Source organism: Engraulis encrasicolus, chromosome 15 (assembly GCF_034702125.1).
Source record: "Engraulis encrasicolus isolate BLACKSEA-1 chromosome 15, IST_EnEncr_1.0, whole genome shotgun sequence".
Taxonomy (NCBI): Eukaryota; Metazoa; Chordata; class Actinopteri; order Clupeiformes; family Engraulidae; genus Engraulis; species Engraulis encrasicolus.
The window spans coordinates 33,128,748-33,151,247 of record NC_085871.1 but is presented as its reverse complement, the minus strand read 5'-3'; the positions used below and the strand labels follow the sequence as shown (position 1 = coordinate 33,151,247).

The following is a 22,500-nucleotide window of genomic DNA, read 5'->3' as shown; positions in this document are numbered from 1 at the left end:
ACATAATATAGTGGAGGTGTGTCCATATTTTGAGGCTGAAGGAGGTTTTACCCTAGGGAAAGTATTTTGAACTTGTCTGGAATGGTGTGTGTGTGTGTGTGTGTGTGTGTGTGTGTGTGTGTGTGTGTGTGTGTGTGTGCGTGCGTGCGTGCGTGCGTGCGTGCGTGCGTGCGTGCGTGCGTGCGTGCGTGCGTGCGTGTGTGTGTGTGTCTGTGTGCGTGTGCGTGTGTGTGTGTGTGTGTGCATGTGTCCAGGTGTTCGAGTGAGGGTAGTGTATAGAGTTGAAAACATTGGTGCTCTAGTTTTGGAATCCATGTCATTGCCCTCCCTTTTACGTCATGAAAAGAGAAAAAAATGGACCGCTAGACATTAGCATCAGCCATGCTAACAATGCCCCTGAGGATAAGGGCTCAGAATGGCTCTATCTCTTGAAAGCGGTCCTCGGATAGCTCTGCACTGTAAAACTTGAAGTTTCCTTGAAGAACCCTCAGTTGTCATTGTTGAGGAACCCTCAAGGGTTAGCTGATGGTTTTTTATTCAATGCTTCAACTGTCACTGTGGAATAGTCTCTGAGAATCGTGGGTCTTCTTCCAAGAACTTCTAGGTTATTCTTGGAACCTTCAGGTCCCCCCACGGACCAGTTGGAAACTTCTTATTTTTACTGAAGTGGGTCTTCTCTGTCTAATCAGAAGTGGGTTCTTCTCTGTCTGATGCTTCTCTGGTCCTCTGGTTCTCTGACGCAGCCCTCCGTCCATCCGTCTGTCAGTCAGAGCCGTAACTGTCAACTGCTCCTCAGGAAAAGACGGAGAGGCGTTTGCTTTGGAGGCGGCTTGTCTGAGAAAACAGCGAGACGCTCCATTAAAGGCTTAGCACTTCATCTCTTCCCCAGCCAAGTGCAACAGGAGATTAGAGGTCTGCTCAGGCCCTTTGGTGACAAAAGAAGGAGGAGGAGGAGGAGAGCAGCTGAAGGGAGAGGAGGAGAGCAGAGGCTTGAGGGAGAGGAGAGGAGGAGAGAGGCTGGAGGAAGAGGAGGAGAGCGACTGAAGGGAGAGGAGAACAGCTGAAGGGAGAGGAGGAGAGTGCCTGGAGGAAGAGGAGGAGAGCGACTGAAGGGAGAGGAGAGGCTGGAGGGAGAGGAGGAGAGAGGCTGGAGGAAGAGGAGGAGAGCGACTGAAGGGAGAGCAGCTGAAGGGAGTGGAGGCCTACAGAGGCTGTAGGGAGAGGAGGAGAGCAGCTGAACGGAGAGGAGAGCAGCTGAAAGGAGAGCAGGAGAACAGCTGAGGGGAGAGGAGAGCAGCTGAAGGGAGAGGAGGAGAGAGGCTGGAGGAAGAGGAGGACAGCAAAGGCCGAAGGGAGAGGAGGAGAGCAGCTGAAGGGAGAGGAGAGGCTGGAGGGAGAGGAGGAGAGAGGCTGGAGGAAGAGGAGGAGAGCAGCTGAAGGGAGAGGAGGAGAACAGCTGAGGGGAGAGGAGAACAGCTGAAGGGAGGAGAACAGCTGAAGGGAGAGGAGGAGAGCGACTGAAGGGAGAGGAGAGGCTGGAGGGAGAGGAGGAGAGAGGCTGGAGGAAGAGGAGAGGCTGAAGGGAGAGGAGAGGAGAGGCTGAAGGGAGAGGAGGAGAGTGACTGAAGGGAGAGGAGAGGAGAGGCTGAAGGGAGAGGAGGAGAGCAGCTGAAGGGAGAGGAGGAGAGCAGCTGAAGGGAGAGGAGGAGAGCAGCTGAAGGGAGAGGAGGAGAGCAAAGGCCGAAGGGAGAGGAGGAGAGCAGCTGAAGGGAGAGGAGGAGAGTGACTGAAGGGAGAGGAGAGGAGAGGAGAGGAGAGGCTGAAGGGAGAGGAGAGCAGCTGAAGGGAGTGGAGGCCTACAGAGGCTGTAGGGAGAGGAGAGCAGCTGAAGGGAGTGGAGGCCTACAGAGGCTGTAGGGAGAGGAGGAGAGCAGAGGCTGGAGGGAGGGCTGCAGACCTGGCTGGAGGGAGAGCTCCGCTATCTATCACTTTGTAGTCTGGACTTTGTAGTGTTGGGAACCTAGTCATGTCCCTCCACAGGACCTAAGATCGGGGGGAAAAAAACAAATGGGAGAGAGTCAATGGAGAGACCTTTTCTGGAGTGCCATTCCTTTTTTATTTGGATCTTTACCCCAAGTCCTATGTGGAGGCGGCAAATCTTTTTTCGCTGGGAGTTCTTCTCCAAATTGTGCAACTCTGTTTAATGCTGTGTGTCCCTCTTGCTCTGTGGTATTGTGTGGGCTAATTGGGCATCAACCAGACTGTAAAATTCCTATTTAATTATATAATACTGTGGCTTAAAGGATTTATTTTATTTTTTGCCAATTTCAACATGCACTTGTGTTGCCCACGCTACCCTTGACTTATCATTATCCAAAGACGCACATTGTCACATGGTCCAAATATTTATCCTACAAGTTACTGCTGTGTTGTAAGGTGTCTGCTGATATTGCATAACTTGAGTGAACGAGAGGGAGAGAGACAAATTAATATCCAACATTACAAAGGATATAAGGGTAATGAACAGGTAACAATAAGGGTAGTTTAATAACAATTCAGGCACATTCGGCCTATGTTGACATGTTGCCCGATTATCATCGACTTTCAAATCTCGATTCGAGACTTGGGTATGACCGAGTGCATAGCCAACGTTTCCCCAATGGCATGGTTGACCTGCCTCTCTCAGTTTGCTACTTGTCAATGCCAGAGAAAGCTGGGCTGAAACTTAAACCACATCACTACCTTGAACAGACCTCTACCTAGGGCCATTGGAGCTGCTCAAAGTTGATTGGTTCACGACAAAGTGCGTGGAGTTCCCCATTTCTGTAACAGTATTTGTATTGCAGTTGACCTTACTAGTAGCAATGCTGAAGGTGTTGCGTCAGTAGGAGGGTGTGGCCTGGCTAGTTGACATGTGGACATGTGAAGAGAAAATGGTGCAAAGCTTCGAAAGTGTGACAGATGAAAGCTAACAGTACAGGAAGTCAACAAAGAACCACTTCCTGTTATGAAACAGCTTAAATGAGGGTCAGGGGCTCCTGTATCCTGTGATGCTGCAACTAGATTCTGTAGCTCTCTCAACAGAAGAAGCAATAACTTCTCACATGAATAATGAATTAATAATATCATTCTTATTAATTAATATTCTAATTAATAATATAATTCAAGAATCATTCTTTTTTTTAAGGTCTTTTCAACCATGCATTTTTTTATTACTGTGTGTGTGTGTGTGTGTGTGTGTGTGTGTGTGTGTGTTTGCGTGCGTGCGTGTGTGTGTGTGTGTGCGTGCGTTCGTGTGTGCATGTGTAATTGCCTGTAGGCAACACTGTGAATGCCTGCTGTGTGTGCAGGTCTGAGACCAAACCATTAGTGTTTGTCACATACTCAGACCCGATATTGAAATGAGATGGGGGCCCAGGCAGAGGCCTTTTGTTAAGTGCACCATGTACAGCTGCCATTATCATGAGGTGTAAGAACAGACTGCTCTCTCTCTCTCTCTCTCTCTCTCTCTCTCTCTCTCTCTCTCTCTCTCTCTTTCTCTTTCTCTCTCTCCCCATTTGCTCGTTTTTGCATCAGGCTGCGTGTCCACCGCAGTCATGTTTTCAAAAACATGTACAGTATAGGCAGAAACAGATGCATGTGTACACGCACGCACGCACGCACTCACACACACGCACGCACGCACGCACGCACGCACGCACGCACGCACGCACACACACAACACGCACGCAAGCACACACACACACACACACACACACACACACACACACACACACACACACACACACACACACACACACACACACACACACACACACACACACACACACACACACAGACACCAGCCTGATCTCTCAGAATTCCGTTGAATGGACATGGATATTTGGGACAAGAAATCTGTGTCAGTTTCACAGACTTTGCCAAAATTCTGTTCCCCTGGTCACGGAAATGTTTTCAGTGCTTTCAGACACTTTCTATATTCCCACATTCTGAGAGAATGGAGAGAATGACAGAATTATTCTGAAATTCTGAGAGATCACGTTGCACATATAGTCCGGCGGATTAGACACACAAAAGGGCCTAATCGTGCACTTTTGAGTAAAAGCATGAAAATTGGTACACATATCCTTCTCGATATGCTGATTAATATTAGCGTTGGAGGCGTCACGAAAAATGAAGAATTTTCAAGATGGCCGCCAAATCCAACATGGCCAACCCAAATTAATGAAACTACCTGACACGTTGTTGTAAAAGCATGAAAATTGGTACATATATCTTTCTTGATATGCTGATTAATATTGGCATTGGAGGCGTTGCGAAAAATTATGCATTTTCAAGATGGCCGCCAAATCCAATATGGCCAACCCATATTAATGAAACTAGCTTATACTTTGTAGTAAAGGCCTGGAAGTTGGTGTACATGTCCTTCTTAATATGCTGATCAATGTTATCGTTGGAGGAGCTGCGAAAATTGCTGTATTTTCAAGATGGCCGCCACATTCAATATGGCCAACCCATATTAATGAAGCTACCTGATACTTTGTGGCAAAAACATGAAAATGGGTGCCCAGTTACTTCTTTATACTCAGATTAATAAAAGAAATGGAGGTATTGCAAGAAAGTATAATTTTCAAAATGGCCGCCAAATCAAATCTGGCCAATCCATATTAATGAAACCATTGATGAATTTAACACCCACTTTGTAGTAAAAGCATGAAAAATGGTACACATTTACCTCTTGATATGCTGATTAATATTTGAAATGGAGGCATAGCAAATAAAACCCGAATTTTCAAGATGGCCGCCAAATCAAATGTAGCCAACCCATATTAATTAATCCTCCAGGTACATTGTGGGATATACAGTACCTCTAGCAGTTAGTGACGACTGCATAGGCCTTGTGTTTAATATGCCTGTCATGACTACAAATTCAAAAGGATCAAGATTTCAGGGTTGCTAAAGTTCAATTGATTTGTCAATTCATGGACATGGTTAAGACATGGTTAAAAAAAAGAAACCAATAATTAATTACTACTTCTAGCTGTACTTCAAGGTTTTCAAACAAACTGCAATCCTGTCCCATGCATTTTGTATGGGTATGTCTTGCCTGGTTAACACCAGTTGATCTCAGAAGTGAGATACTCTGAAGGTTACATATGCAATTTCTCATAGGAAAGGTGCGGTTTTAAATTGCCCATAGCCGTTAATTGGGTGTTACCAATGTTTCATTTGGCATGTGCATAGCCCAAAGCCAATCGTGTCAGTTGTATCTTTTCAAACAAACTGCAGTCGTCGGCTTTCCACCCTTCCCTGCTCTCTGAATGGAGCCCAAGATCTAAGTTAGTACTTTGCTGAGGGATGGAATCTATGCTGTCTATCAGATCAGAGATTCAGATTGTGCAAAGCAGCATGGGATTCCCCAGGCTGTGGTATATCCTATGGCCAATATCAATCAAACTGCCACAATGCTAATTAAAGATACACACAAACCATGAATAAATGGTGAAAGTTTACTTGTACAGTATTAGGATTCATTTTTTGGCTATAATAATGGTGTGCAAGATTTGGCTTATGGTGAACCCCCATTTCTGTATTTGTAGTTCAAGGTATGCAAACTATGCATCATATGCAAGGTGAAGTTGATAAGATTTGATTTAACCCCCATGTTGAGGGGGGACAGATTTTGTTTTGTGACCTACAGTACTTGAGTGAAAGTTGTGCACATGTATTTCAATGATAAATGGCTCAAATCCATTGAAACATGTGACTAAAATATTTATTGACTCATCAAAGACTACAAATATGTTTCTACTACAAGTACAGAGAAATTTATACTGAGATAAATATAGGATATTTTATGCCCATTTATACATCTATGGGTTGGCCATATTTGATGTGGGGCCATCTTGAAAATTCTTTTTATTTTTTGATGAAAAAAATACATGTGTTTTCATATTTTCGCAGCAAATTGTGCCCTGGTTTCACTAATGTACTGTAACACAATATGCAACACAACATATATAACATTAGTAGGCTAGGGTTTGATGTTTCGAAATTAGGCTATGTTAGTATCACTTCCAGAGTAATCTTTTTTAGGACTGTGTTTTTAGTGTGTGTGTGTGTCCGTGTGCATGCACGCACTTCTCACGTGAACCCTTCTACATTATTATACATATCAATAAGTATGTGTGCTGATTGCATGCTCCTGATACAAAGTGCATGGTGGTTTCAATAATATGGGTCAAACATGTTTGATTTGTCTTGAAAATTCAGATATTTTTTTCATACCTCCATTCCTAATATTAATCTGCACATAAAGATGTAACTGTGTAGGCTACCAATTATCATAATTGTACCACAAAGTGCCTGGTAGTTAATATGGGTTGGCCATATTGGATTTGGCGGCCATTTTGAAAATTCAGTATTTTTCACATCTAATAGGCCTATTAATCAGCTGAAATAGAAGGAAATGTGTAACAATTTTCATGCTTTTACTACGTACATGGATTCACTCATCTGCTATACAATTCCTGTTATATGGGTCGGCCATATTTCATTTGGTGGCCATTTTGAACATTTCAATTTTGGTTTTACGCAACAATTCCATTTCTAACATTAATAGGTACATCATAAAGTATGTATTTACCAAATTTCAGGCATTTATGACCATGCATGATGGTTTCTCACTAATATGGGTTGGCCATATTGGATTTGGCGGCCATCTTGAAAATACAGAATTTTTCGTGGCGCCTCCAACAATAACATTGATCAGCATATTAAGAAGGACATGTGTACCAATTTTCAGGCCTTTACTACAAAGTGTCAGGTAGTTTCGTTAATATGGGTTGGCCATATTCATAGTTTTTCGCTACGCCTCCAATGCTAATATTAATCAGCATATCAAGAAGGATATATGCACAAAATGTCATGCTTTTTACAACAACATGTCAGGTAGTTTCATTAATTTGGGTTGGCCATATTGGATTTGGCGGCCATCTTGAAAATTCTTAATTTTTCGCGACGCCTCCAACGCTTATATTAATAAGCATAGGAAGAGGTATATGTGTACCAATTTTCATGCTTTTACTCAAAAGTGCATGATCAATTCACCAATCCGCTGGACTAATAGAGCCACAGACACAGACACGCAGGCACGCACACACACACACACACACACACACACACACACACACACACACACACACACACACACACACACACACGCACACACACACACACACACACACACACACACACACACACACACACACACACACACACACACACACACACACACACACGTGCACACACACACCTCATATACGCATGTAGTACTTACACAGGCCTACTACAAGCAATAACCTCAACCTCAGCATGTGCTGTCAGTCATGTGCGGCAGCATAATCTACTAAAACTACTGCCAACAGACTCATGCATGACTAGAATCACACAAGAAGCTTAACCCACATCAAAAGGCTATTTTCCCGTCGTAATGTGCGCCACACACATGCACTTGTAATTAACAAAGGTGACACACAAGTGCAACCAGGCCTGGGCCTGCCAGCCAACTAGGGGAAGCTGAGCTCACTCAACCATCAAATGCCTCTGACCTTTTGCACAAGGAGACAGGGCTGGACCGGGACCAAAACCAGGCCCAGGTGTTGTAAAAAAAGGGAGTCCAAGGCACTCTTCTTGTGGAAAAATATAAAAAAGCCTTTATTGAAACATGGCTAATAAGTTTAAAAACATGGGAGCAGAGACCCACGCGTTTCGGCGCAAGCCTTCTTCAGGGTACTGCTCAAACAGGAATTCCTAATGATATACACCGGGTACCAGGTGTCTTTGGTGTAGACCAGCTAGCCAGGCCATACCCTCCTAGTGACGCAACAGCTTCAGCGTTGCTACCAGTCAGGTCAAGAGCAATGCAAGTACTTTCTGAGCTCCCGCAAAATCGGGAACTCCTCCCAATTTGTTGAGAAGCAAACAATCATTAGCAAACCAAGGGAGACCGTTTGGGAAATGCCGTTTGGGAAATGTTAATTGTTATGCTCTTGGTCAGACCAAGTCTCGAAGAGATTTGAAAGTTGATGATAATCAGGCTATAGACCAGCCCCTTCACAGAGCTCCGCTGTTGTCCTATCGTACAACATTAGGATTGGCTCAGTCCATTGTTGATGTTAAAGATGGTCAAATTGGTGCCTCATTTCCATAGATGTTTATCTACGGGCAATCATGGGTAAGTGGTTAGGGCGTCAGACTTGCAGCCCAATGGTTGCTGGTTCGACTCCCGGCCCGCCAGGTTGGTCGGGGGGAGTAATTAACCAGTGCTCTCATCCTCTCCTCCATGACTGAGGTACCCTGAGCATGGTACCGTCCTGCCACACTGCTTCCCTTGGGGTGCCATTTGGGACTGCCCCCTTGCACGAGTGAGGATGTAATGCAATTTCGTTGTGTGCAGTCTGCGGAGTTCACTTGTGAGCTGTGGAGTGCTGTGTCATAATGACAATGGGAGTTGGAGTTTTCCAGTTGGGCTTTCACTTTCATTTCATACAGTGGCCCAGTCCCTAAGGAAAAACAAAAATAAATGGCAACAGCAACCAAAATAAATGACAGCATCAGCCCCTGAGGACTGTCGGTCCCTTGGGAACATGCCCTGAATGCCAGGTGACCAGTCCAACTCTGCAAGGAGAGGATAAGGAACAGGGAGCAGCGGTTGGGGATTGGGAACCAAAGTCTCTCCATGTGAGGAAAGGGTTAAGCATTCTGACTCCGGTCACGGATTTTGCGTTGTCACGGAGAATGAAGCGTAACATTCTCCCTGAGACCTGGAACATGGCACTGGAGACTGGAACATTTTAGTCGCGACTTAAAACCTGCTCTCCTCTTCCCTCCTTATGTGTTTCTCTCCCTCTGTGTGTGTGTCTATCTGTGTGTGTGTGTGTGTGTGTGTGTGTGTGTGTGTGTGTGTGGGTGTGTGTGTGGGTGTGAGGACATGCCTCACATGTTTGCGTGTGTTCGTGTATGTGCAGATATGCATGCATCTGTAATCTGTAATAATTTGCACATTTGCACTGGAGTTTGTGTTTGTGTGTGTGTGTGTGTGTGTGTGTGTGTGTGTGTGTGTGTGTGTGTGTGTGTGTGTGTGTGTGTGTGTGTGTGTGTGTGTGTGTGCGTATGTACGTGTATGGGTAGTGTGTGTGTGATCATGTGCATGTAGGCCACATGTGTATTTGTGTGTGTGTGTGTGTGTGTGTGCGTGCCTGTGTGTACGTATGTGTATGCGTAGTGTGTGTATGTGATCATGTGCATGCAGGCCACATGTGTGTTTGTGTGTCCACCACGTGCTGGAATCCGGCCCCTCCGAGGGTGGTCGTGACCCTCAGGGCCCATGCAGGTCTTCAGGAGGTCACTCACCACTGGCTGCTGTTCTCTTGGCTGCCGGGCTGGCCTGCTCAGTCACACAGATATCCATCCACTCATTCCAGATCAGTGTTGCAGACTGGAGTTAGCTGAGCATGAAGCCATCTATAAGCCATGGCCACAGTATGTCGTCAAAAGGAAGGGCCCCAGGCAGTTATCCCTTTATGCCAGTGGTTCTTAACCTGGGGTGCAGCAGAGATTTCAGGGGGTGCACAGGATTTTGTTTGTGTTGAGGTTTTGATTCTGGTGGCGAACATTATAATTATGCCAAATCAAAATTAAATGATTCAAAATCCGGTCCCCATGTAAAGTCATGAAGGTATTGATTCATGTCTGAAGCAAAAATTATTGTAATTAATACACGACGTGTAGAAGTTTGGGTTGGGGGTGCGCGGCTTGTCTTGGGCACATGTAAGGGGGTGTGTCAAGAAAAAAGGTTAAGAGCCACTGCTTTATGCCACAGATATCGACTCTTTTTTTTGATCAGTGATTGGCCCCTGTGCTCCGTTACAGACTGGAGTGGAGCTGAAGATATCTTAGCTTAAAGGTACACTGTGTAGGATGGTGGCCAGAGTAGGTATTGCAACTAGGCTGCTCATTGAAACTATGCCGCCTGCTTTTTTCATGAATGTTTACCATGCAGACTAATGTAACACTTGTCGACCCTCTTCAGGTTAAATTAACATGTCAGAATTTTATGTGCATATGAGCTACCAGTGCTGTCGCCATGGGAATTCTGGTTAACCATCAATACAGACTATTCCAGACTTTGAATTGCCTAGATCACATTTGGTGGTAGAGTGTTTGAGGGTGCCCTTACATACTGTTATCGATAGCCATACTGTTGGAAAGTCTCTAAAAAGCTTTTCATTGGGAATGGATCACATCGTCGCTCTCAGTTGCAGTCTGGAGCTAACTGAGTGTGAATTCATCTCAGCCGTGACCATAGCATGACAAAGAGCCTCATGTAGAGTTGTCATATACTGTATGCGCTAGGCTACCATGAGATCTGGTCACGGAACTTCGAGAAAATCATGGAATGTTGATAAAGACTGTTCCAGACATGGAATTGGAAAGTCAGGGGACAGGAACAGCATGTAGATATCCTGACACTGCATATCTGTTCCCAGGGCCGGTTCTGGCTTATTTGGCGCCCTAGGCGAGTTTGAGTTCTGGCGCCCCCCCCCCCCCCCCTTTTTTTTTTATACCTTACAGAACACAAGAGTAATACCGGTAGTAAGCTTAACTAAATAGCATCAAGAACAATAACTGTTTTGCATCAAATGGATTTCTGGTTCTTTTGGACAGCCGACCAACACATCAGATTGAGTCGCATGAAAGTACCTTCACTGTGTGGTGTCTTGGATGTAATGGTGGTGCTGCCCCCAACCCCAGATGAGAGGGAGGTTATCAATGTGTTTGAATTGTAAAATGGAATTGAAATGCCAGGAGAGTGGTACAGTAAATTTGCATGTCAAATGCATGTGTAGACAATAGGCCTACCAAGGAGGTCTGCATTGATAGCCTATCTACACTACCTACAGCCAGGGCCGCTGACAGCTTTGGCTGGGCCCGGGACAAAAATCTGTGATTGGGCCCCCTTCCACTGACACCGACAACCCCCCCCCCCCCCCCCCCCCCCCCCCCCCAAAAAAAAAACTAAACAATTTTACCATTTTGAAAACATAACATTGTTCTATCCATGTAGTCTAGCCTACATTTATTTTTAAAAGAAACAAAATAGATAGGATTCTCATTCCTATTAATAACACAAGTGTAGCCTAAGTGTAATTTGGCAATTTGAAGGCTTGCACATCAAAACTATGACTGAGAAGGAGTCACCGTTTGCTAAATTGACCTCAAGTGACGTGTGATGACATAACAAGTGAACAGGAATACACAGAGTGTGCTGCTGTGCTCCCTCCCTCATCAAAGCCTCCCCCACAGCAGGAGTAACACAGGAATATGTCAATTTACAGAAAACTATGCACAACGAATCTACACTGTATTTCTCCTCACAAAGTTAACAGGTTGATCATTTGTTAGCATCTGTGCTAAGCGGAGACTTAGCAATAGCGTTGCATAGCGCTGTTTAAAAAGTTGGTTCTCCTTCTACAGGCAAACATGCGCCCAAGGCATTAGCACACTCAACCAGAGATTATAATAGGCTTTTCCTAGAATCTCTGGTATGATTGTGTGGGTTCATATGCATTTTATTGTTAACTGACAGTCAGATTTGAAGCACAATGTTATTAAGCTGTTCTGGTGAGGAAATAATGCAATGCCCGTTTTCTATTGTGTTCATCCGTGTGCGCGTCCCTGCCTGAAACATTTGATTTGGAAACATATTTGCGGAGTAGCCTAGGCTAATGCGCATATTCATAGATTCAATTAGATATAGGCGTAAGAAACACAGTGTAATTAAGCCGTTGTGGTAATCAAATTATTCAATGCCCCCTCTCTGTCTGATATTGATATCCGTGTGTCTTGCTCACGGCCTCCTGTGTCAGTGTAGCTACTTGACGACGGGGCTGGAAAAAGTTGGCCGTGTCTTACCTGGATCTGCTGCACAGCTGCTTTTACTGGTACCTGCTGCATCACCCGAGTCTTTTCTGAAATATTTATGTAGAGAACCCCTCAGGCTTTTGGCTTCTTCATCTCTTTTTCGCCTTTCTTTCCTTTTCAGCGCTCCTGACTTGTGCATGTTGTTGACTAATTGGCTCGCGCACTGACCACTTATCGAATGATGTCGTCTTTTTTCTAGAAAGACCAAACCATTTTGGAATAGGGGTGATAGGGGGTTATTGGCCGTTTTTTTCAAGGGCAATGAAGGCAAATATCTATAAGTCATTGTTTGAATGCAAATAAAGCACCTTTCTTCCCTAAATCAACACATTTTGAAGTGACCATATAATAATTAATCCCAACGTCATGGGGGCCCAGTTATGGGCCCCCCTAGTCCAGGGCCCGGGACAAAAAGCCCTTTTGTCCCCCCCTGTCGGCGGGCCTGCCTACAGCATCACAAAGCATGGCAGCATAACAATTTTAATAAGCTACACATTTGTGCTGTCTATGATTCCAAACCAATTTCATTTATGTACTGGAAATAGTGGTGCATTTGTGAGTAGGAGAATGAGAAGGGGGCTATCTATGTGTTTGAACTGGAGGGACAGGGTGAGAGAAAGGGAGAAAAGCTGTCACGCTTTTGAATTTCATAATATACAAAATATAGTAAATAGCCTCACTTGTCTGCAATACTACATCACTCAGCATGAAAACATGCTGTGCGTGGTTCTGTTACATGATTAATGTAGGCCTATATGTCATTCTGGTCTGGAAACAGTGTTTTTTTTTTAAGCTTACAACAAGCAGGTAATTCATTCAAGTGGATGGAAGGAGATATGGCAGCTAAACTTGTTTTAAACATGGCACCAGTCTTACTTTACATTGCTTGTCAACCTAAGCAAGTATTAGGATGTCAGGTGGGTGTTAGTGAGTAGGCTACTAACAGCTACTTTACTGGATTTCATTGCTTGGCATACTTGGCTAATGTTAGCATGCTAACTAGCGATTTCTCAGATCAAAAGCAAAGCTCTTTTTCCCTCTAATTCCAAACAGTAGCCTCATAACTATTAGGCTTTACATTATCACAAACGGTTGCTGATTAAATCACATACTTCCAAAACACCCTCTGCAACTCCTGTATCATGCAATGACTGGTTTAATGAGAACATAACAATTCTCCACCCAGCAGAGCGGCATTGCTGTTCGCGCTTGCCCTCTGTCTCTCGTCTCGAATGAGTCTCCAAATTCAAAATAGATCGCAAGCTGTCACTCGTCCCGCCCCCTTTCTCAGGACTGTCTGTTTATTGGTTCACAGACTTCCCAGAGACAGTTGAAAGCGATATTACTATTGGCTGAGGGGCGCTTTGCCTTGAGGAGCGCTTTCGCCACGCTTTGTTGATTGCGACTTCATAAAAAAAAACTCCATATCGCAAAATTACGCATCGGAGAGCGCCATTTCGGCGCTCTTTCTTCACATTGCGCTCTAGGCGACCGCCTAGCCGGCCTATGCTTATAACCGGCCCTGTCTGTTCCCATATCTCTTGGTCTTTATTGGATATTTACCTCATGTCTTTTTTTAAAGATTTTCTTAGGACGTTTGTGCTTTATTTATGATAGGACAGTGACATAGGGACAGGATACGAGTAGGGAGAGACAGAGAGACGGGGAAGGACCGGGAAATGACCCAAGCCGGAATCGAACCCGGGGTCGCTGCCGTTGTAACCCAGTGCCCTACCGTTAGGCCATGGCAGGACCTACCTACTCATGTCTTACACTAAGCCCCGCCCCCGGAACATTATCCCTCTCCTCTTCTAAATAGTCTAATCAGTTCAATTCTATCAGGCTGGCCAGAGAAAAAAAAATGCAGATTACAATTGCAATTGCAGATTCATTGCTTTGAATACCTTGGCAGTGTATTTCACAATTGTTTACCCAAGAGTGTAATGGAAATTCTGTTGGGTTTTTTTGCCAGGAAAAGTCTAGAAATTTAAAGTGTTCAGTACTTCTATCGATGAGGGGCTCCCTTATGGTTACTCTGTACACCTTTGAGCACAGCTGACCCTGACTTGATCTCAATCTTACGCTGAATGTGTTTGGGTAGATGAGCGAGAGAGAGAGAGAGAGAGAGAGAGAGAGAGAGAGAGAGAGAGAGAGAGAGAGAGAGAGAGAGAGAGAGAGAGAGAGAGAGAGAGAGAGAGAGAGAGAGAGAGAGAGAGAGAGAGAGATGTGTTTAGGTAGAGTTTATTTTGCTTTATTTTAAGAAGTAATTCTGAATTACTCTATGCAGACTGCAGTGATCTCTGTGTGTGTGTGTGTGTGTGTGTGTGTGTGTGTGTGTGTGTGTGTGTGTGTGTGTGTGTGTGTGTGTGTGTGTGTGTGTGTGTGTGTGTGTGTGTGTGTGTGTGTGTGTGTGTGTGTGTGTGTGTTTGTCTATGAAAGAGAGAGAAAGTATTACATTGCATTGCATATGTGTGTGTGTTTGTGTGTGTGTGTAAGGTGTTTGTGTTTGTGTGTGTGTGTGTGTGTGTGTGTGTGTGTGTGTGTGTGTGTGTGTGTGTGTGTGTGTGTGTGTGTGTGTGTGTGTGTGTGTGTGTGTGTGTGTGTGTGTGTGTGTGTGCGCGTGTGTATGTGTGTGTGAGCCGTGGGGAGAGTGGAAGGGGGTCGTCTGTGTTTGGAGAATGACCTGTGGCTCTGGCACCAGAGCAGAGAGCTGGGTGTTTATGTTTCACCTCGCTACCATCCGCATATGCTTGGCCTGCACCGCGCTCCGCTCCTGACCTCCCAAACAAAGCCAGGGGGTCACTGTTTATTCCCCCCCGCCCCCACCACACACACACACACACACAAACACACACACACACACACACACACGCACACACGCACACACACACACACACACACACACACACACACACACACACACACACACACACACACACACACACACACACACACACACACACACACACACACACACACACACACACACACACGCACACACACACCCTGTGCTAACTCTCCCCAACTCGTATCGCAAAAGGTTTTTTTCAGGTGACTTCCTCATTTCAGTTCCTTTATTCACTCCAGACGGAAGGAAGGAGCTGTTTATTTTGAACGCGGCACATTTACACACTTCAGCTGAAGACCTTTTTTGTTCTCGTCCATAAATGTTAAGGCGAGAAACACTTTGCCAGTCAAATGTGGCACTCAGGGAAATAGAACGTTGGCGTGGCTGCAAACAGCACTGCTCCAAGTAGAGAAAACATGTTCCGTTCTATTTAGCACAACTAATGCCCTTGTTTATTCAACCCCAATGCTAGTGTTGACACCAATTAAACCCGAGTTGCTAAATCTGTTAATTCACCTGATTGCCTTACTAAAAAAAAAAGATTTCTATGTGAGGTAATTAGCACATATTACATAAACCTGTAATCAGCTTAAATTCTTTTCACTTATTCATTTGGTGCAAATGATCTGATTGAGAAGCCCCGTGAGTGGTGAATTTCCAAAGTGGTGGAAGAATCCCGGAGCTGAGGCGTCATGCTTGGTTGGCAGAGGAGGAGCTATAGGGGGGACATTTGCCCCGGGGCCCAGGGCCCTCCTGTATTGGTGGTGGGGGCCCCATTGTGATCTTGGCAGGCCGTATGGGGGGGCCCTATCAGTGTCTTCCCCAGGGGCCCTGTGTGCAATTGTTCCGCCACTGTTGGTTGGCCCAAACTTTTGAAATTCATAAGTCATTAAATTAGTTCGAATTCCTCACGTTTGATCAATGGACATTATTTTTAATGTTGGGAAAGGGAACAAGATTTGCTTCAATGTTCATCAGCTGTTATGTCATGACTTATAATGCCAATTTTGAATTGCATTGCATTTTGCATGTAGGCTACATGTAATGAATATAGGTCGCTAATGTCACACGGTTGATATCCTTTATCATTTTTGTACCTCACAGATTATCTGACCGACTGACTGAACCTAAGAAATCTCAGTTTAGCCATGTGGCTGCATGAGGAGGGAAAGTAAAGAGAAAAGTCCAAAACTTACCATTGTTAGTATCAGGCCCGTCAGCAGAGGGGTACAAAGGGGTATGTTGTCCCGGGCCCAGGGAGATAAGGGGGCCTAGAATTGTGCCCCCATTACATTGTATGCATTGGGTAGGGGGGCCCTTTCAGATGACTTTGTCCTGTGCCCAGCGAAAGCTATCAGCGGCCCTGGTTAGTATGAAAACGACATCAAGCTGCGAAAAACAGGTGATAAGAAAATCAGATTAGGCATGTAGGGTACGTAAGCACAAGCGATTAGCTCTTTCTGCAGTGTTTCACACAGCTGTAATGAATGGGAGATTTTGTCCCTGACTTCAGGAACCAAACTTGTACTCCCATAAGGGGTTATTTTAGGTAGGCCTACAGGATTTGGACGGGGGTTAGGGGTAAGCATGTTGGTCAGGGCAGGGCAAGGTTGCCACTTCAAGTCTAGTGTATTGTATTGTATGGTCCTTTCATTCTTAAATCCCTTGTGTGTGTGCGTGTGTGTGTGTGTGTGTGTGTGTGTGTGTGTGTGTGTGTGCGTGTGCGTGTGCGTGTGCGTGTGAGTGTGCGCGCGCGCGCGTGTGTGTGTGTGCATGCGTGCCCTTGTGTGCCTGTATTTGCTTTATTTGTGTTTTCTATGTGGATGTACTAAGTCTGTGCAGTGTGTGTGTGTGTGTGTGTGTGTGTGTGTGTGTGTGTGTGCGTGTGCGTTTGTGTGTGTGTGTGTGTGCTTAAGCGTGTCTGTCTCTCACTGTGGGTGTCCAAAAGTGTCAAACTGGCCATACCACAGTATTTGTGGGCCAACAGGCTCACAGCAAAGCCTCTTTTGAGTGTCAAAGTGTCGAAGGTGTTACCAGGTTGAGGCTGGGTGAGAGTGCAGTGCGGCTCAGACACCTATGGCTGCAGCAGCAGCAGCAGGTTGTAGACAGGGTTGCCAGATTGTACGGTTTCCCACCCAGTTGGGCTAGGAAGGGTTGTCCGTGTGCAGATATAAACACCTATTGGGCATTTTTTTCTGTAAATGTGGCAATATAAATTAGTAGAATTAGTTCAATTGAATGGAATTTAGTGCCTTCAAGTGTTTTTGAGCATTTATTTGGACTAGAAATTGGTCACATCTGGCAACCCTGGTTGTAGAGGATCATACAGTATAGCCAGTACCAGATGTGACTTCATTGGTCCTTAACCCTTTCATGCAGAGACGTTTTTTTATGATAAGCTTGTTGGTACCACAATAGGATAATAGCCAAGTCTGGTTAATGTTATAAGCAGCTTTTGTGTTGAAAAGGGTGGAGGTTGGGCGAAAGTGCAGTGCGGCTCAGGGAACCAGCAATAAGCAGCAGCCACAGCTGTAGGGGACCATGTCATTTGCGGAAGTGACTTCATTAGTTTTTAACCCTGTCATGCAGAGTCTCTATTATAAGCGTGTTGTTACCAAAATGGTAATGACGAAGTCTTAATCGGTTCCTTAATTCTCTCTGTAATGCCATAGCGATGTTTATGATGTAATTTTATTAAGGGTTTTTTTTTTCAGTCAAAAAGTGAGATGGATTGCTAGCAATGTCATCTATACCAAAAGGCTATTGTGGAGACCTGCACAACGCAGAGAAGCCATATGGCACTCATCTCATTACCAGGGCTGTAACCAGACATTTTCAAATACTGGGGTCAAATACTGCGTGCTGTACTGCATACTGTACATTTAGAAAGCTTCAAATACTTCAGCCAAACTCCTAAGTTTGTTTTTATTAATCACTGCCCTGAGGATAAATGGGGTTGTCATTTGCAGACTGAATTTATCATTGTTGATCATATATACATTTTCATCATAAATCAATTTTACATTACTGAAAAGAAATACAGAGCACATGACCTTTGTGTCTTCAATGGTAGTTACGGCCATGCTCATTACCCATATGAAGGTTGTCGAATCGAGATGAAAAGATGAGGGGAACGTGATGCTGGTATGCTCATGCCTCCTTCTCCAAATGCTTTTGCAGTCATTTTCCAAAACCCACCTGCTCTTCTTTCGGCCTCTGCCTCTCCCTCTCTTTGTCTGTTTCCCCCCTCTCTTTCTCTTGGTCATTTACCATGCTGCTTGGAAAGTAATAGTCTGTGAAGTTCATTTTTTAACTTACATGCATATTGACAAAAAAATCAGTTAACATAAGTCATACAAACTCTATACCTACGAGGGGGCATCACCATCAAGGTCCCTTAAAGTGATACTGTCCCATTTTTGGAAATAAGCTCATATTGCACCTCCCCTTGAGTTGAATTATTGAGTTGTACTTTTCTCCTGTACTTGCTGTCATTCCCTGAGTACGGCAGTGCAAATTTTACCTCCATGCTAGAGGTTAACATTGAGTTCTATGAGACCAGTTAGCCGCCAGCTGATCTCATAGGACTCAATGTTAACTGCAAGCATGGAGGTAAAATTTGCACTGCTATACTCAGAGAACGGTTGAACGTACAGGATAAAGGTAAAACACAATAATTTAACTCAAGGGGAGATGCAATATGAGCTTATTTCCCAAAATGGGACAGTATCACTTTAAAAGAAGTGCCTATAAGTCCAGAACAGAGCACAGTTCATGGCACGCCCCAGTTCTGAGAGCACACTTCACATGTTTGCCACATATTGGCAATTTGTCAGCATGTAGTCGGCACACAGAGATAAAGTGGAATTTAAAATACCCACAGAGGCATAAAAAGCAGATTGTCACCTCGGTGTGAGAAACCTTGTTATTGACTGGGTCCTGACAGGACAGACCTGCTGGTTAGGCCCCCAGTGTTTGCTCACTCCAAATAGCCTGAGTGCAAAAGTACACACACCTTCCTTAATGCTGTGTGTACACAGGCTGTACTCTACTCTACTCAGGAGAGAGGGGAGGAGAAGGGTGCAATCTGTCCGAAGTTGTGAAAAGCTCTATGTGAGAAACCGTCATGGTTAGCCTAGCGCAGCCAGACCCGTACAGCAAAAAGCTGTACCAGGGTCTAGGAGAGCTGGGCAGCAGTGTGGGCGGGATAAACGGTTGCTTCAGCACTCAACGTCACGCAATTGGATGGCAAACAACCAATCCCCACACACTTCTGTGTAACGTCACATCTGTCTCGTACACGCGACACACCCCTTTGTTGAAGCGGCAATTTCGAGCCGTCGTAGCAGTGAATTCGTGTGATGACCACAGCCACAAACAAGTTTCCTAATAAATCGTGTTTTCACTTATACAGTTCAAAAATGCATCGTTTTCAACCACATGGCCCTCCTTGATCAATCAGCGAAATGTCGAGCAATTTGGGGCTTGTTAAATGGTTATATTTATGATTGTTGTCAACATGTTGTTCGGTGTTAGCTAGCTAGCTGTATACTATACCCATAACTAATACATGGCTAGCCGCTAGGTCGGTAGACCAGGTGTCATTCCCATCTATTTAGTAAGCGACTTACAGACTTTCAAAGCTCCCAAATGTCTCGTTTTTAATGACATGGATCTTATTAGAATTTGCGGCAGGCATATAATACAAGGCTGGATACCTAGCTCTGCTATTGACGACAGGTTAGCTAGCCACTAGCGAGGGCCTCTTTGTAGCGGCAACTTCCAGCCGTCGTAGCAGTGAATTCGTGTGATGACCACAGCCACAAACAAGTTTCCTAATAAATCGTGTTTTCACTTATACAGTTCAAAAATGCCTCGTTTTCAACCACATGACCCTCCTTGATCAATCAGCGAAATGTCGAGCAATTTGGGGCTTGTTAAATGGTTATATTTATGATTGTTGTCAACATGGCATGTTCGGCGTTAGCTAGCCAGCTACCCATAACTTTCCCGGATTGTCGCTCCCAACGCAGGCCGCTCCCCGGTCAGCTCGCTCCCACTAGCCGGACTATCGATCCCACCGCCATATAACGGAGCTAGTTATCTTTTTGATGTTAGTTTTTTGTTTCTAACCCTAGTTTTTTTTTTCTAAGACTAACCCTAACCTGGATACCTAGGTCTGTGTTGTTGACGACAGGTTAGCTAGCCACTAGCTTGGTAGACTCGGTGTCATTCCCATCTATTTAGTAAGCTACTCAAAGACTTCCAAAGCTCCCAAATGTCTCGTTTTTAATTGCATGTGTCTTGTTAGAAATTGGGGCAGCAATTTCATTCTACACCTACAGTAGTGGTCTGATAATAACGTGTGACTATCTGGTTCTGTAAAATGCTCAACTTAGCTTACCGAGCTAGTTTAAAACATCGAATGATCAAATGGTAATGTGTTGAGATCTATTTGCGCCCCATAAGTTCATGGTGTATTATTACATCAATCCATGTCAGCCACGAAATGTATTATCATCCAGGCTTTTTAAATTAAGTAAACACTTTCGTGCTGTACGTAGCACGGACGGACACCATGCTTCTTCTTAGAAAGTTTCCTGTTTACTAGGTAGCCCGGCCCCCCTCGCGATTTGATTGGCCCTGTCATCGGATAACTTTCAGCCTCGCAAAACGACCGGGGTCCGCTAGACTGCCCCCGGGAGCAAATTCAATTTGCGGTCGCTAGGGGCGTCTAGATTTCTAGGCTATGTAATGGTTGCAGGCAGCTCAGAGTTTTCAATTGGCGGGCACCTTGAAAGAAGCCTTCATATTTGGTTTTAGCTGTCTACAATGTTCACTATAGTGTGTGTGTGTGTGTGTGCGTGTGTGCGCGCGTGTGTGTGTGTGTGTGTGTGTGTGTGTGTGTGTGTGTGTGTGTGTGTGTGTGTGTGTGTGTGTGTGTGTGCGTGTGTGTGTGTGTGTGTGTGTGTGTGTGTGTGTGTGTGTGTGTGTGTGCGTGTGTGTGTGTGTGTGTGTGTGTGTGTGTGTGCGTGCGTGTGTGTACAGGCCCAAGTTTTCAATTGCCTCCTTTAACATCAATGACAGCATGCCATATTTTATGGTGGTTGTAGATAAGCAGATGAGCTGCTTGTTTAATACTGTATCTCCTCAGAGTAATATTGATATTCCTCAATCTCTCATCAAGCTGATGGACTGATCATGATAAAGTGCTGTAGTCTTTGGTGCTGTTTCCACCTAGCAGGATATTTTTTTAGCAGGGTGTAAACGCAACATGTGGATAAAAATAAATCCTCCATTGTAATGTGTTTCAGCCCACTAAATAGGATATTTTTTTCTGCTGCTTTTTATGCCTGGATTTGAAATATCTGCTATGTGGAAACGGAAGGCCAAAACCAATGCAAAACCAATACAAAACCAATACAACCAGGAGGAAAAAATATCCACATATAAATGTATCCAGCTACGTGTAAACAACACCTTTAAGTGTAGAAATTGTTCAAATGTTCCGCTGAGTCATTTGAAATGAAATTGATTCCAAAATGATGGAATGGTTTGCAGTATTCGTAGTGCAGCAGATGACTGTTGTCCAGTCTTGCACTTTAAATGTCTGTATGAGCAATGTCTACGTCCATACTGTCTTATGTCCATGTATGAGTACTGTCTATGTCTATACTGTCTATGTCCTTACCTAGATTAGTCTATGTCTGCATGGGAGAGCAAGAAACGCAATTTCAAATTCTTTGTATGACCAGTGCATGTAAAGAAATTGACAATAAACTTGACTTGACTTGACTTGACTTGTAATAGGTTTCAGTTAGTCACAAAGTAGATGGAGTAGTAACCATGATGCAGATGCAATAGATTGCTCTATTTGTAGTGCAGATGGAATAGTTTGCAGTATCCATAGTGTAGATGGAATAGTTTGCAGTAACCATGATGCAGATGCAATAGATTGCTCTATTTGTAGTGCAGATGGAATAGTTTGCAGTATCCATAGTGTAGATCAGGGGTGGGGAACCTTTTTCATTCGAGGGGCCACTTCAAATTCATCCAAGGGCCGTAAAAGTCCTCCGAGGGCCGTATTATTACGATCCCAAACCAGGATTTCTTCCTGCACTTTAGGCCTATATTGAAGGCAGCTAGCTTTAAAACAGAACCCACCTTCTCTAGGTCCCCTGAATATAACTTAATTGTATTGCAAATGTATTTTCTAAGTTTCCTTTACAAAATATGTCATATTTCATGTGAAGCTGCATAACACTAAAATGATATCGGGGGCCAGATAAAATGGCCTCAAGGGCTGCAAACGGCCCTCGAAACATAGGTTCCCCACCCCTGGTGTATTTGGAATACTTTGCATAATCCATCGTGATGGAATATTTTCTGTATAATATTCATAATGCAGATGAGCCATATCAATGGAATGTAGCAGGGTCTACCACCCCAGCACACCCCAACCCCGACGCCCGGGAGCCAGACCTGTCTCTGGTGCCTAAATGTTTGCACAAAATGCCCTTATTAACCGTCTCTGCCATGGCTTTGAATACTTTTGCAGTACCTCTGCTAGATATTTAAAGGTGTATATTTTTAGAATGGTTGGAAAGAATTTCCCCCCGCATCATTTAAACCCCAAATTCCAGTCAAGTCTGTGAAATTTAGTGCAC

The 22,500-nt window shown here is 44.5% G+C and overlaps 1 protein-coding gene across 4 annotated transcripts in view; it reads left to right on the top strand.

Moving 5' to 3' along the window:
* Positions 1-22,500, top strand: part of LOC134463990 (rho GTPase-activating protein 6-like) — a 186,150-nt gene that overhangs the window by 89,279 nt on the left and 74,371 nt on the right. The window lies entirely within an intron of this gene.